Below are 13,393 nucleotides of genomic sequence, written 5' to 3' on the forward strand. Positions count from 1 at the left end.
CCAGCACTTCGGAAGGCCGAGGCGGGTGGATCACGAGGTCAAGAGATCGAGACCATCCTGGTCAACATGGTGAAACCCTGTCTCTACTAAAAATACAAAAAAAAAAAAAAAAAAAAAAAAAAAAAAAAAAAAAAAAGCTGGGCATGGTGGCATGTACCTGTAATCCCAGCTACTCAGGAGGCTGAGGCAGGAGAATTCCCTGAACCCAGGAGGCGGGAGGTCGCGGTGAGCCGAGATCGCGCCATTGCACTCCAGCCTGGGTAACAAGAGCGAAACTCCATCTCAAAAAAAAAAAAAAGAATGCTAAAATAAGGGCCGGGCGTGGTGGCTCACGCCTGTAATCCTAGCACTTTGGGAGGCCGAGGTGGGTGGATCACCTGAGGTCAGGAGTTCAAGACCAGCCTGGCCATCATGGTGAAACCCCATCTTGGAAAAAGAAAAAGAAGAATGCTAAAATATATTTTCAAAGACTTGGAAGAGGAACTTGAACACAAATAAAATGGTCAAAATTTCTTCAAAAAGTTGATATAATTTTTACATTCTACTTTAAATTGAAATTTGGAAAGATGTTTTTAAAGGTTTCAATAAAATAAATGAGAAATTAGAACTCTGATTTGGATGTGTATGCAACTTCACACACAGACTGTGGTCTAAAAAATATATATATATATGTATATTTGCTTTTTGTCCCTAGTTCCTAGCACAGAGCTCCTAAAACCCTGATTTCCTGAGTGATAGGAGTGTCTTTTGTTGTTCATTAGGCACCCCTTTGCACCATAACCAGAGTTTATGCTAATGAGGCAACTCAGGGTGGAGGCCCTAAATTGCTTCAGGATGGGGGCTGGTCTCCAGAAAGACCAAACCCATTATTAGAAGGTGGGAACTTTTATTTTTATTTTTTTCAGAGACAAAGTCTTCCTCTGTCACTTAGGCTGGAGTCGTCATCATAGCTCATTGTAAGCAGTGGCACAGTCATAGCTCGCTGGCACAATCATAGCTTGCTGTAACCTCAAATTCTTGGGCTCAAGTCATCCTCCCACCTCAGCCTCCTGAATAGCTGGGACTACAGGCACACACCACCACGCCCAGCTAATTTTTGTAGTTTTAGTAGAGATGGGGTTTCGCTGTATTGACCAGGCTGGTCTCAAACTCCTGGCCTCAAGTGATCCTCCCACCTTGGCCTCCCAATATTCTGGGATTACAGGAGTGAGCCACTATGCAGGTTGAAGGTGGGAACTTTGAGCTTCACCCTCTGACCTCCAGGAAAGTGAAGGGAGCTGGAGACTGAATTATAAAAGCTCTTGAATAACGAGAGTTGGCAAGCTTTTAAGTTAAGTGAACACATCCATGTGCTAAAAGGGTGGAACACCCTGACTCCACAGTCCCTGTGTTTGGGACTCTTCTAGACCTTGTGGTATGTACCTCTTCATCTGACTGTTCATGTTCATCTGTATCCTTTATAATAAAACTGTAAGTGTAGCACGTTCCTGAATTCTGTGAGTCACTCTAATGAATTATTGAGTCTAAGAAGGGTGTCATGAAAACCCCTGAATTTGTAGTTGGCTGGGCAGAAGTATAGGTATCCTGGGCCCCCATTCACCAATGGCATCTGAAGCAAGAGCATGCTCAGCAAGAGACTGAGATCAGTGCTACCTCTGGGACTTAATATCAATATTGAATTGACTTGCTGGACACGCAGCTGGTGTCAGAGAATTGGAGAACTATTCTGGAAAAATGACATTTATTTGGTGTTAGAAGATGCTACACACAGACTTATTCGCTATTTTTGGCAATGTGCCCTAAAAAATACAATTTTTGATAAATTCAATTTTATACAATTTTTATCCAAAAAGAAAAAAAAGGATTGCTGAATTATTGAGGATACTCTTGACATAAGAGAACTTCTATTTCAACTAGCTGTCAGTGAGTACTAAATCCTCCCGTTATAATTTTGCACATGTGATGACTGGAAGATTTTTCCACAGACTAACTTCTAGTTCCATTATTGTCAACTTTTGCTTCTCTTCCATTGCCCACATATGTGTCATGCTGGACACCATAGTATGCATTCATATTAAATACTGATAAATATTGTTGTCTCTGCATCATCATGTCATAATGTCGGTTCTGTTGGTTCAATAACCATATGTAAAGGTTATTGTGAGCTACATAAGTATATCTTAGTCCATTTAGTGTCGCTATAACAGAATACTGCGAACTGGACAATTTATTTCAAAAAAGAAATTTATTTGGCCCACAGTTCTAGAGACTGAGAAGTCCAAGACCATAGCACTGACATCTGCTTGACATCTGGTGAGGCACTTCTTGGTGTGTCATCATGGTGAAAGGCAGAAAGGCAAGAGTGTGCCAAAGTGAACAGGTACAAGGGGGCTAAACTGATTCTTTTTTTTTTTTTTTTTTTGAGACGGAGTTTCGCTCTTGTTACCCAGGCTGGAGTGCAATGGCGCGATCTCGGCTCACCGCAACCTCCACCTGCTGGGTTCAGGCAATTCTCCTGCCTCAGCCTCCTGAGTAGCTGGGATTACAGGCACGCACCACCATGCCCAGCTAATTTTTTGTGTTTTTAGTAGAGACGGCGTTTTACCATGTTGACCAGGATGGTCTCGATCTCTTGACCTCGTGATCCACCCGCCTCAGCCTCCCAAAGTGCTGGTAAACTGATTCTTAGAACAGACCCACTCTCAAGATAACTAACCCAGTCTCCTGATAGTGACATTATTTATGAGGGTGGAGCCTTCATGCCCCTGTCACCTCTTAACAGTCTTACCATTTAATATGGTTACAATGGCAATTAAATTTCAACCTGAGTTTTAGAGAAGACATTGGAACCATAGCAATCTCCAACTACGTAAATCCAAACTAAAGGTATGCTCAATTCAACTTCCCCTTAGCTGTGTTCCAAAAATGTCTGTAGTCATTCCACTGCTGCCCTACATGAGGAGTCGTTGCAGGGGAAAGAAAAAGTGGTTTCAAGTGATTGTGATGAGTCAATTTTACCTTTGCAAAATTTTGAAAACATATGACCATGCAGCTATACTGCTGCCAATCTAGGAAGGGACCTGTTGAGGGAGAGGCTATGAAGCTTCATCTCCATGAGCTAGAGTCATGGAGCTAAAGTCTGACTCTGTGAGTTAGAGTCAGATTGCTCTGGTTCCAAGTCCAGCTCTAGCACTTAAGCACTTAACCACCACAGGACCTTAGATAAATTACTGTAAGGTGGGGGTTAATAACTACTTCACTGGGTTATTATAAGAGTTACATGAGATAGTAGTTGTAAAGCATTTAGAATAGTGCTTCACATAGTAAGCACTTAACACTCCCTAGAAGAGCTTATCCAGTCTTCATAGCTTTTAATACTGTCTATATGCTAATGACTCCAAAATTGGATTTTTGTGTCTAGGCTTAGTCTATCTCTGAAAGATCTTTAAAGAACTAACAATAATGTTCATCTTACTTTTAAAAATTAGTACTGTAATACCAAAACTAGCTGGATGTGGTGGCACATTCCTGTATTCCCAACTGCTCAGGATGCTAAGGTGAGAGGATCACCTGAGCCCGGGAACTGAGGTTGTGGTGAGCCATAATTGTGCCACTGCACTCCAGCCTGGGCAACAGAGCAAGATGCTGTCTCAAAATAAAATAAAATTAGTATTGCATATTACAAGTTTAAAAATACATAAAAAGTAAGTAGTTTTGGAACCCTTGTGGACTACTCGTGGGAATGTAAAATGGTACAGCTGCTATAGAAAAAAAGTATGGGGGTTCCTAAAAAAATTAAAAATAGAATTCTCATATGATCCAGCAATTTCACTTCTGAGTATACACTGTACCAAAAATAACTGAAAGCGGGGCCTTGAACTTTTATGTTCTGGATGTGGGATAAAGAAATAACTTACGAGTCTACAAGATTGGGCAGGTTTTTTTTGTTTGTTTTTTGAGATGAAGTTCTGCTCTGTTGCCCAGGCTGGAGCTCAATGGCGTGATCTCGGCTCATTGCAACCTCTGTCTCCTGGGTTCAAGTGATTCTTCTGCCTCAGCCTCTCTAGTAGCTGAGATTGCAGGCCCCCACCACCATGCCTGGCTAATTTTTGTATATTTAGTAGAGATGGAGTTTCACCATGTTGACCAGGCTGGTCTTGAATGCCTGACTTCAGGTGATCCACCCGCCTCAGCCTCCCAAAGTGCTGGGATTACAGGCGTAAGCCACCACACCTGGCCTGTCCAGTTATTAAAATAGAATTCTACTCAGATTTTTCAAAAAGATAGATCTTGGTCGCTTGACAGATTGTATCACCAAATAGTATTTGTGTACCTGGTGAAATCTTGGAGAAGCCATAGGGAAGGCAAGTTCTGTGGTTTTACCTGATAAGAGAACATATAGGGAAAAACAGTAATGATATAATTTACTTTGTTCCAGGCATATAGTTATCTCATTTAACCTTCAAAATATGTGTTTATGGTAATGGGTATTTGGTTCATTTAAACACAAGGAAACTGAAACAAACAGAGAAGCATCTTGCCCTCAGTCACACATCTGGCGTGTAGACAAGTCATTTTTATTCCAAAGCCTGAGTTTTCAACTATGTCATATTACCGCCTCCTGGTATACAGTGTAGAAATAGTTCCTAAACCTCAATAAACTTTCCCATTTCCTTGTTCCCACTTGTTACCACATTAAATAATAACAGTTGTATATATAACTGGAAGAACATGTACTTTCATACAATTTTGAGTGATAAACAGTTCCTGATAAAGTTAATAATAACTCAGTGATTTACTGCATTATATTGAGAGCATGTTGCAAGTTGTTTAACTAGCACCCTTTCACAGGGAGTCACACATATCACTACCGAAGTATGATCATGAAAACAAAATTTAGAGAGGTAATATTTACATTGGATTTTGCAATGGAGGTATGGCTATGTCATAATGGAATCACAAAGTAGACATATCTTTTTTTTTTTTTTTTTTTTTTTGAGACGGAGTTTCGCTCTTGTTACCCAGGCTGGAGTGCAATGGCGCACTCGGCTCACCCACAACCTCCGCCTCCCGGGTTCAAACAATTCTCCTGCCTCAGCCTCCTGAGTAGCTGGGATTACAGGCACGCGCCACCATGCCCAGCTAACTTTTTGTATTTTTAGTAGAGATGGGGTTTCACCTTGTTGACCAGGATGGTCTCGATCTCTTGACCTCGTGATCCACCCGCCTCGGCCTCCCAAAGTGCTGGGATTACAGGCTTGAGCCACCGTGCCCGGCCCATACACATATCTTAAAGTCTAGCTGTTAGCAAATGATAGGACAAAAATGCTGCTGATGAAAATATGTCTCCCTAAATGTTCTATAATACTTAACAACCTAAAGCAACAAGAGAAAGGTAAACTAACAGTAATTTAAAATTAAAGTGGAAGAACAGCAGCAATTGAAACTCATGACAAACTCAAGACAACACCAAGGACTTGATGATCGGATAACAGTGTCTATTCCCCAAGTTCAGGGCATTCTAGCTGTGTTAGGCCGTTTGTGCATTGCTATAAAGAAATACTTGAGACTGGGTAATTTATACAGAAAAGAGGTTTCATTGGTTTATAGTTCTGCAGGCTGTACAGGAAGCATGGCACCAGCATCTAGTTGGCATCTGGGGAGGTCTCAGGGAGCTTTTACTCACAGTGTAAGGTGAAGCAGGAGCAGGCACTTCATATGGTGAGAAGCAGGGGCAAGAGTGAGTGCAGTGGGAGGTGCCACATACTTGTAAATGACTAGATCTCATAAGAACTCATTCAGTATCACAAAGACAGCACCAAACCATAAGGGGTCCACCCCAACATGAACCAAACACCTCCCACCAGGCCCTACCTCCAGCGTTGGGGGTTACAATTCAACATGAGATCTGGGTGGGGACAAATATCCAAACTATATCACCAGTTATCTGTGTGAGGCCATGAACAGAAGGAGGCAAACTGAGCTTGCCAAGTTTGGCCTGGCAGACAGACTTCCTTGTGGAATACTGAAAATTTAAACTCTTGTAACAGCCCAGTGTTTGTTTCTGAACATCACATTTTATAATGGAAAATTCATTTAGTAGTTTACTAGTGAAAATGTAGGCTTACAAAATTATGGATTTTGGGGTTCATTTGAGGTCATGAGACTCAGGCCTGTCAGCAGATGCTGGCTCATTTTAAAGAATCCCTGTGTAGGGAGAGAGGCATAGAGAATTAAGGTCAGAAAAGGCTGGTCTTCAATACCCACTTATGAGACCGTGAGCAAATTCTTAGCTGCTCTGACCTTTAGAATCTGTGCCTGTGGTCCCAGCTACTCAGGAGGCTGAGACAGGAGAATCACTTGAACCTGGGAGGCGGAGGTTGCAGTGAGCTGAGGTCACACCACTGCACTCCAGTCTGGCAACAGAGCAAGACTCCATTTCAAAAAAAGAAAAAAAATAGTGCATCTCATTATAAATACTTTTTACCTGAATCAAAAAGTTTAGTAAAAAGGTATATTGAGGAACCAGGTGTGGTGGCTCATACATGTAATCCCAGCACTTTAGGAGGCCACAGTGAGAGGATTGCTTGAGGACGGGAGTTCAAGACCAGCCAGGGAATGTAGGGTGACCCCATCTCTATAAAATTATTTTTAAAAATTAGCTGAGTGTGGCGGTGTGCCCCTGTGGTCCTAGCTACTCAGGAGGCTGAGGTGGGAGGATTGCTTGAGCCCGGAGGTCGAGTTAGCAGTGAGCTATGATTGCACTGCTACACTCCAGCCTAGGTGACAGAGTGAGACCCTGTCTGGAAAAGAAAAGAAAAAAGTACATTGGATTTGAAATTCGAAAAAGAAGAATCTGAGAAAGCATGTTTTACAAACTGGAAAGCACTGTTCAAACCTTAGTTGCTCTTAATATGCATGAAGCTTAAAGAAGACAGAGCTGCAAAGGCTACTTTACCTTCCAAATCTGAGTGCCCCTTTGCTGGTTAGAGAAGCAGACCAGAGGACCCAGTAAAGACGAGAGGACCTGAAGGTGCTCTGGTTGTTGATGGCCTTTGACAGTCCCACGTCCCCTGGTTTCTCTCTATCTCTGGCCACTCATCAGTCTCTCTAGGGTTCACTTGCTTTTCCTCTGTTTATCTTTTAAAGGCTAGGGTCCCTGGAGCTCTGTCCTCACAACTCTTGTCACTCTACATGCTGCTGGCCAGCTATGTAGCTCCATTTCTCATTGTAATTCCCTAACCTCCAATTCAGAGTTTTTTTCCTCGCTAGACCCATATTCAGTCATTCAACAATTGTTTATGTGGTTATCTTCATATGCCAGGTATTGTTCTTGGCACTGGGCCACATCAGTGGAAGAAAGAGATGAAGATCTTTATCTTCATGGAGCTTATATGCTTAGATCACTCTCCTTGGATGTGCTGAAGACTCAGTCATTCTCGTATTCTTTTTATTTTTATCCCTTGCTTCTCCCCAACCCTAAGCTTGGTCTTCCCATGTACCCTCTATCTCTATGAAATGCACTGTTATTCTCTCAGAAACCTGGGAGTTATCCCTGACTCCTCTTCAGTAAATCACCATGTGTCATAGGACAGTCCATCAGGAAGAAAATAAATAAATAAACCACCATATGTTAACTATTCTGATTCCTTAATTTCTTTCAACCCTCCCACCCACCATTTCCCGGTATTGTTACCACCCCTCCTCCATTCCCCTTCTCACCTGGCTTCCTGTTCTTTCTGTCTTGTCCCTGCCTGTCATTTACCATACAGTAGTTATTAATGGGATGATTATAAAATACAAATCAGAACTGGCTGATTTCTGCCTAAACCTGTCCAGTGGGCCTGCTAGCTAAAAATCTAAATTCCTTACCTTGTCCTTATGTCCTCAATGGTCAGACACAGTAGTGACAAGCATAGCTGCCGAAACCTGGGTTCAAAGCCAAGTGTGATCTGGCATGATGCTGGGCAATTTTTTGAATCCTCTCTATGCCTTACTTTCCTGTCTATAACATGGGAGTGATAACAGTTCCAGCCTCACGTCGTTGGGTGATTAAATTTGCTACTTCATGCAAAGCACTGAGAATAGTGTCTAGCCCTCAGTGTACGCTCAAGAAGAGCTAGTTTTCTCTCCTCTAGGGTTGCTGTAATGTTTAAATGAGTTAAAACAAGCAAGGGGCTTAGTGCAGTTCCTGGCCCATTGTAAATGTCTTGTAATATCAGTTGTCAGTTGTCATTGCCTCTCTAACCTCGCTTTTTTGTTTTGTTTTGTTTTGTTTTGAGACGGAGTCTCACTCTAGTTACCCAGGCTGGAGTGCAATGGCGCGATCTCGGCTCACCGCAACCTCCGCCTCCTGGGTTCAAGCAATTCTCCTGCCTCAGCCTCCTGAGTAGCTGGGATTACAGGCACGAGCCACCATGCCCAGCTAATTTTTTGTATTTTTAGTAGAGACGGGGTTTCACCATGTTGACCAGGATGGTCTCGATCTCTCGACCTCGTGATCCACCCGCCTCGGCCTCCCAAAGTGCTGGGATTACAGGCTTGAGGTACCGCGCCCGGCCTCTCTAACCTCACTTTGTGCCCCTTTCCATCCAAACCTGACTGGGAGCCCGGATGAACTGGCTACAATTTTCCCTCTTACACCTCTAGGCTCTGGAGTTCCTCCCTTGCCACCTTTTTCCTGGCCAGCTCCCACCAATCCCTCAAGTCTCAGCTCAGGCAGTCCCTGGCGCTCGACTTGGCTGGGCTGATTGTTCCCCCTTAGGACCTGCTTTTACTTCTGACATAGCACTGTTCACACTTCTTGTCACTGTTTATTTAAAATGTACCGAGAAACCCCCATCAACAAATGAGGATAAACAAAATGTGACATATATATACAATGGGTTATTCATCCTTAAAAAGGAAAGTATTTCTGCTACACCTACGACGTGATTGAAATTTAAGGACGTTACTAGAAATAAGCCAGTCACTAAAGGACAAATACTGTATGATTCCACTTACATGAGGTACCTAGAATAGGCAAATTCATAGAGGCAAAAAGTAGAATAGTGGTTATCAAGCCCAGGGGATGAGGAGATGAACGGGAAGCTGTTGTTTAATGGACATGGAGTTTCCATTTGGGAAGATGAGAAAAGCCAGGGAAATAAATAGCAGCAATGGCCAGCCATGGTAGCTCATGCCTGTAATCTCAGCACTCTGGGAGGCCGAGGTGAGTGAATCACTTGAGGCCAGAAGTTCGAGACCAGTCTGGCCAATAGGGTGAAACCCTGTCTCGACTATGAATACAAAAATTAGCTGGGCCTGATGGCGGGCAAGCTACTTGGCAGGCTGAGGCAGGAGAATCGCTTGAACCTGGGAGGTGGAGGCTGCAGTGAGCCAAGACTACACCACTGTACTCCAGCCTCGGCAACAGAGTGAGACTTCATCTCAAAAAAAAAAAAAAAAACAGTAGCAATGGTTGCACAATGTTGTGAATGTATTTAATGCCACTGAATGATACACTTAAAAATGGTTAAAATGGTAAATTTTACATGATGTATATTTTACTGAAATAAAAAAATAAATAAATAAATGTACTGAGAAACCGTTTTAGCCTCATGGTTCTTATCCTGTCTCCAAATCGTGGCTCCACTAGGCTATCAGGCTGTGTGATCTGGTAGGAAGTATCTGACTTGTCTACCCTTTAGTGTCCTCATCTGTAAAAACAGGCAAATTTCCCTCATACGATTGTTTGCAGATTACATGAAGTAATGTCTGTAGAATACTTGATATGGTGTCTGGATAATGGTAAGCACTCATAAGTGTTTTCAGGTGCCTAACACCTTAGGTGCTCAATGCATGTGTAGGCAATGAATAAATGACTGAAAAGTCTTCTCTTTCAAGTCCCTACCTCAGCAATCCTTAAGTATGATCTCAGAACACACAGAGATAGATCCCCAAAACCTCTTTCAGGTGTCCGTAAAGTTAAACCCACTTTCATAATAATGCTAAGATATTATTTGCCTTTTTCAGTCTCATTCTCACACAAGTATACACAGTGTGAAAAGTTCATTGATGATTTCAGATTCCACATTGCAACAACCTTTAAGAAACTCCCACTCGTCTAGTATTAATGCAGTATCAAAGAATATTCACACTGATCTGAAAAAAGCAATTAGAATACTCCTGTCTTTTCTAACCACACGTAAGATTTTTTAAAATTATACTTCAACCCAAAGAACACACTGAAACAGATTGAATGTAGAAGCAGGGCCGGGCGCGGTGGCTCAAGCCTGTAATCCCAGCACTTTGGGAGGCCGAGGCAGGTGGATCACGAGGTCAAGAAATCGAGACCATCCTGGTCAACATGGTGAAACCCCGTCTCTACTAAAAATACAAAAACTTAGCTGGGCATGGTGGCGCGTGCCTGTAATCCCAGCTACTCAGGAGGCTGAGGCAGGAGAATTGCCTGAACCCGGGAGGCAGAGGTTGCAGTGAGCCGAGATCGTGCCATTGCACTCCAGCCTGGGTAACAAGAGCGAAACTCCATCTCAAAAAAAAAAAAAAAAAAAAAAATGGATGTAGAAGCAAATATCCAGCTCAATGCTCAGGTGTTCCATTAACCTAGGTAGTAAAGAGATCACAAAAATATAAGGAATGCTACTCCTATCCCTATTTTCTTTTTGCTTTAGAAAGTATAGTTATTTTTCATGGAAATCTGCTAGTTATATTAACAAATAATTTATTAAGGTTGTTTTTAAAATAAATTAATAGGGACCGGGTGCAGTGACTGACACCTATAATCCCAGTAGTTTGAGAGGCTGAGGCGGGCGGATCACTTGAGGTCAGGAGTTTGAGACCAGCCTGGTCAACATGGTAAAACCCCTGTCTCTACTAAAAATACAAAAATTACCTGAGCATGGTGGTGGGTGATTGTAATCCCAGCTACTTGGGAGGCTGAGGCAGGAGAATTGCTTGAACATGGGAGGTGGAGACCAGTGAGCCGAGATGAGATTGCACCACAGCACTCCAGCCTGGGCTGGAGAAAGAAGAGACGCCATCTCAAAACAAAACAAAACAAAAGATTAATAAGTATTTTATTATTTATTTTTGAGACAAGATCTTGCTCTGTTGCCCAGACTGGAGTGCAGTGGTGCAATCAGGGCTCACTGCAACCTTACCTTCTGAGCTCAGGTGATTCTCCAGTGGCATGTGCCACCATACCCAGCTAATTTTTAAACTTTTGTTTGTAGAGCCGGAATCTCATTTTGTTGCCCAAACTGGTCTTAAACTCCAGGGCTCAAGCAATCCTCCCATCTCAGCCTTCCAAACAGTTGGAATTACAGGCATGAGCTACCATGCTTGACCTAATACTTCGTAACTGCCAATTTTAATTTCTTTCTTTCTTTTTTCTTTTTTTTCAGATGGAGTCTCGCTCTGCCACCAGGCTGGAGGGCAGTGGCATGATCTCGGCTCACTGCAACCTCCGCCTCCCAGGTCCAAGCGAATCCACTGCCTCAGCCTCCTGAGTAGCTGGGACTACAGGCGCACGCCACCATGCCCAGCTAGCTTTTTGTGTTTTTGTAGAGAAAGGGTTTCACCATGTTGGCCAGGATGGTCTTGATCTCCTGACCTCAGGATCCACCCACTATAGCCCCCCAAAGTGCTGGGATTACAAGCATGAGCCACAGGGCCCAGCCCCAATTTTAATTTCTAATATGGTTAATCTATATAACCCACATAAACAACATTCTTTGGGGTTCTCAATAATTTTTAAGAGTGTAAAAAGGTCCTGAACCCAAACAGTTTGAGAACTGCTCTCTTGCCTTGCCCTTGAACGGCCACCAACCCATCCAGGGCAGCTGGCCTCAGCATGTGCTTTAATGCTGCACAGGATGCGGAGGCCACCACCTCCTGGAGCAGCTGGTTTTATCTTTGCACTACTCTGCCCGCTAAGAAGTTCTGGCAGTGAGTAAAAGATCTGTCTCTTGGAGGCTCCCCACTGATTGGTTTTAGCCTCCACTCCTTGGTTTTACACACTGCAGTTTGGAACCCTCTTCCAGGTCTGGAAGATAGTCATCGATTGCCCTTTGTGGTGGCCCCAGAGGGAATCAGCCCTTCCTTCGGGTGACTAAAGTGCAGATGCATTTTTCTGAGTCAGCCGGTGATTTGCAGGCAGCATTGCCGAGCCAGATAACTCACAGCTGTTTTCCCAGGAGCCAGAAGATCATCTCCAGTCTCATGCCAAATTTGAGAAATTCATGTTGTTGTTGCTTTCCCCAATAAATTAACTTTTTACCATCATAAATCACACGTGCTTAAGGAAAACAAAGAAAAATAAAAAGTGAAGAGCTTTGAAAAGAAAATTTGGTCACAATTAGCCCTGACTTTCTTATCTTGGTATCTCTCCTTTTTGGGCTTGCCCTGAATGCCATTCTTTTCATACAGTTTTTACAAGCAGATACGTGCACCATGCCAGCCTTGCAAGGTCTGTGCGGTTGACAGGGCGCCCACTGCTTGGTGGAGTGGCGCAGCTGCTGGCAAGTTAACAACTCCCTGAGGGCAGCTGAGGCAGGGCACTCAGAGGGAACAGGAAGCTCCTGCAAAGAAGCCTGATGCTTCCGCCATCTGAAGACACTTCAAGCCAGATCTCTTCTAGCTATGTGGGGTTAGAGGAGGCAGACACTGCTACAGCAGTGACTGGTAAATTTCTTTTTGCATTTTTCTGGGGGGGATAAAATAAAAAATTCCTCTGAAAATTCTACTTCTGAGAATCTGTCCTAAGAAATGATGAAAGATTTAGACAGCGTTATGTGTCTATCATGATTCACAAAACTTGGAACTAAAACTAAATGTTCAACAATAAAGGTTTAGTTTTAAAACTGTGTGATTGTATATTCTGTGCTGGTTGAAAATACTAGACATTTCTGAAGTCTTTAATGACATGGGAAGATTACCAACATAAAATGTTAGTTGCCTTTGTATATGGCTGGCATATACGTAGTTCCCGTTGATCAAAAACTGAAAAAGGCAGGTATTAAGAACATTTTAAAAAGGAAAACACACACACACACACAGACACACACACACACACCACACAAAGCAGGATACAAAATTGTATTTACAGCACAGTCTCAATTATATAAATATTTTTGTGACAAGGTGGGAAAAAAAGGACATCTTAATCTTTGGCACCAATATATGTCATAATGAGAAAACTATCTTAGTGAAAACATTTTAAACTCCCAGCAGGCACAGATGTCAGCAGATTCCCAGTTCAGAGAAGGGGAAGCTGCTTTGCATGAAGCAGAGAGGAATTTGGTTTATTGCTTCTGAAAAGGAAGGGGAAGGAGGAAGTTATTGGTCAGGGTGGTCACAATTGCAAATGACAGAAATTTAACTCTATCTGGCA

At 42.8% G+C, this 13,393-nt stretch overlaps 1 long non-coding RNA gene across 13 annotated transcripts in view; it reads left to right on the forward strand.

The window, feature by feature from the left end:
* The window catches only part of LOC120360976 (uncharacterized), a 93,068-nt gene extending 80,200 nt beyond the window's left edge, over positions 1-12,868 (forward strand). For all 13 annotated transcript variants that reach the window (XR_012517992.1, XR_012517989.1, XR_012517994.1 and 10 more), the window contains one exon: positions 11,406-12,868. This is a non-coding gene — a long non-coding RNA (uncharacterized LOC120360976). The remainder of the gene's footprint in view (positions 1-11,405) is intronic.
* The last annotated feature ends 525 nt before the right edge of the window (positions 12,869-13,393 follow it).

The sequence above is a fragment of the Saimiri boliviensis genome, chromosome 6 (genome assembly GCF_048565385.1).
Source record: "Saimiri boliviensis isolate mSaiBol1 chromosome 6, mSaiBol1.pri, whole genome shotgun sequence".
NCBI classification, from domain to species: Eukaryota; Metazoa; Chordata; class Mammalia; order Primates; family Cebidae; genus Saimiri; species Saimiri boliviensis.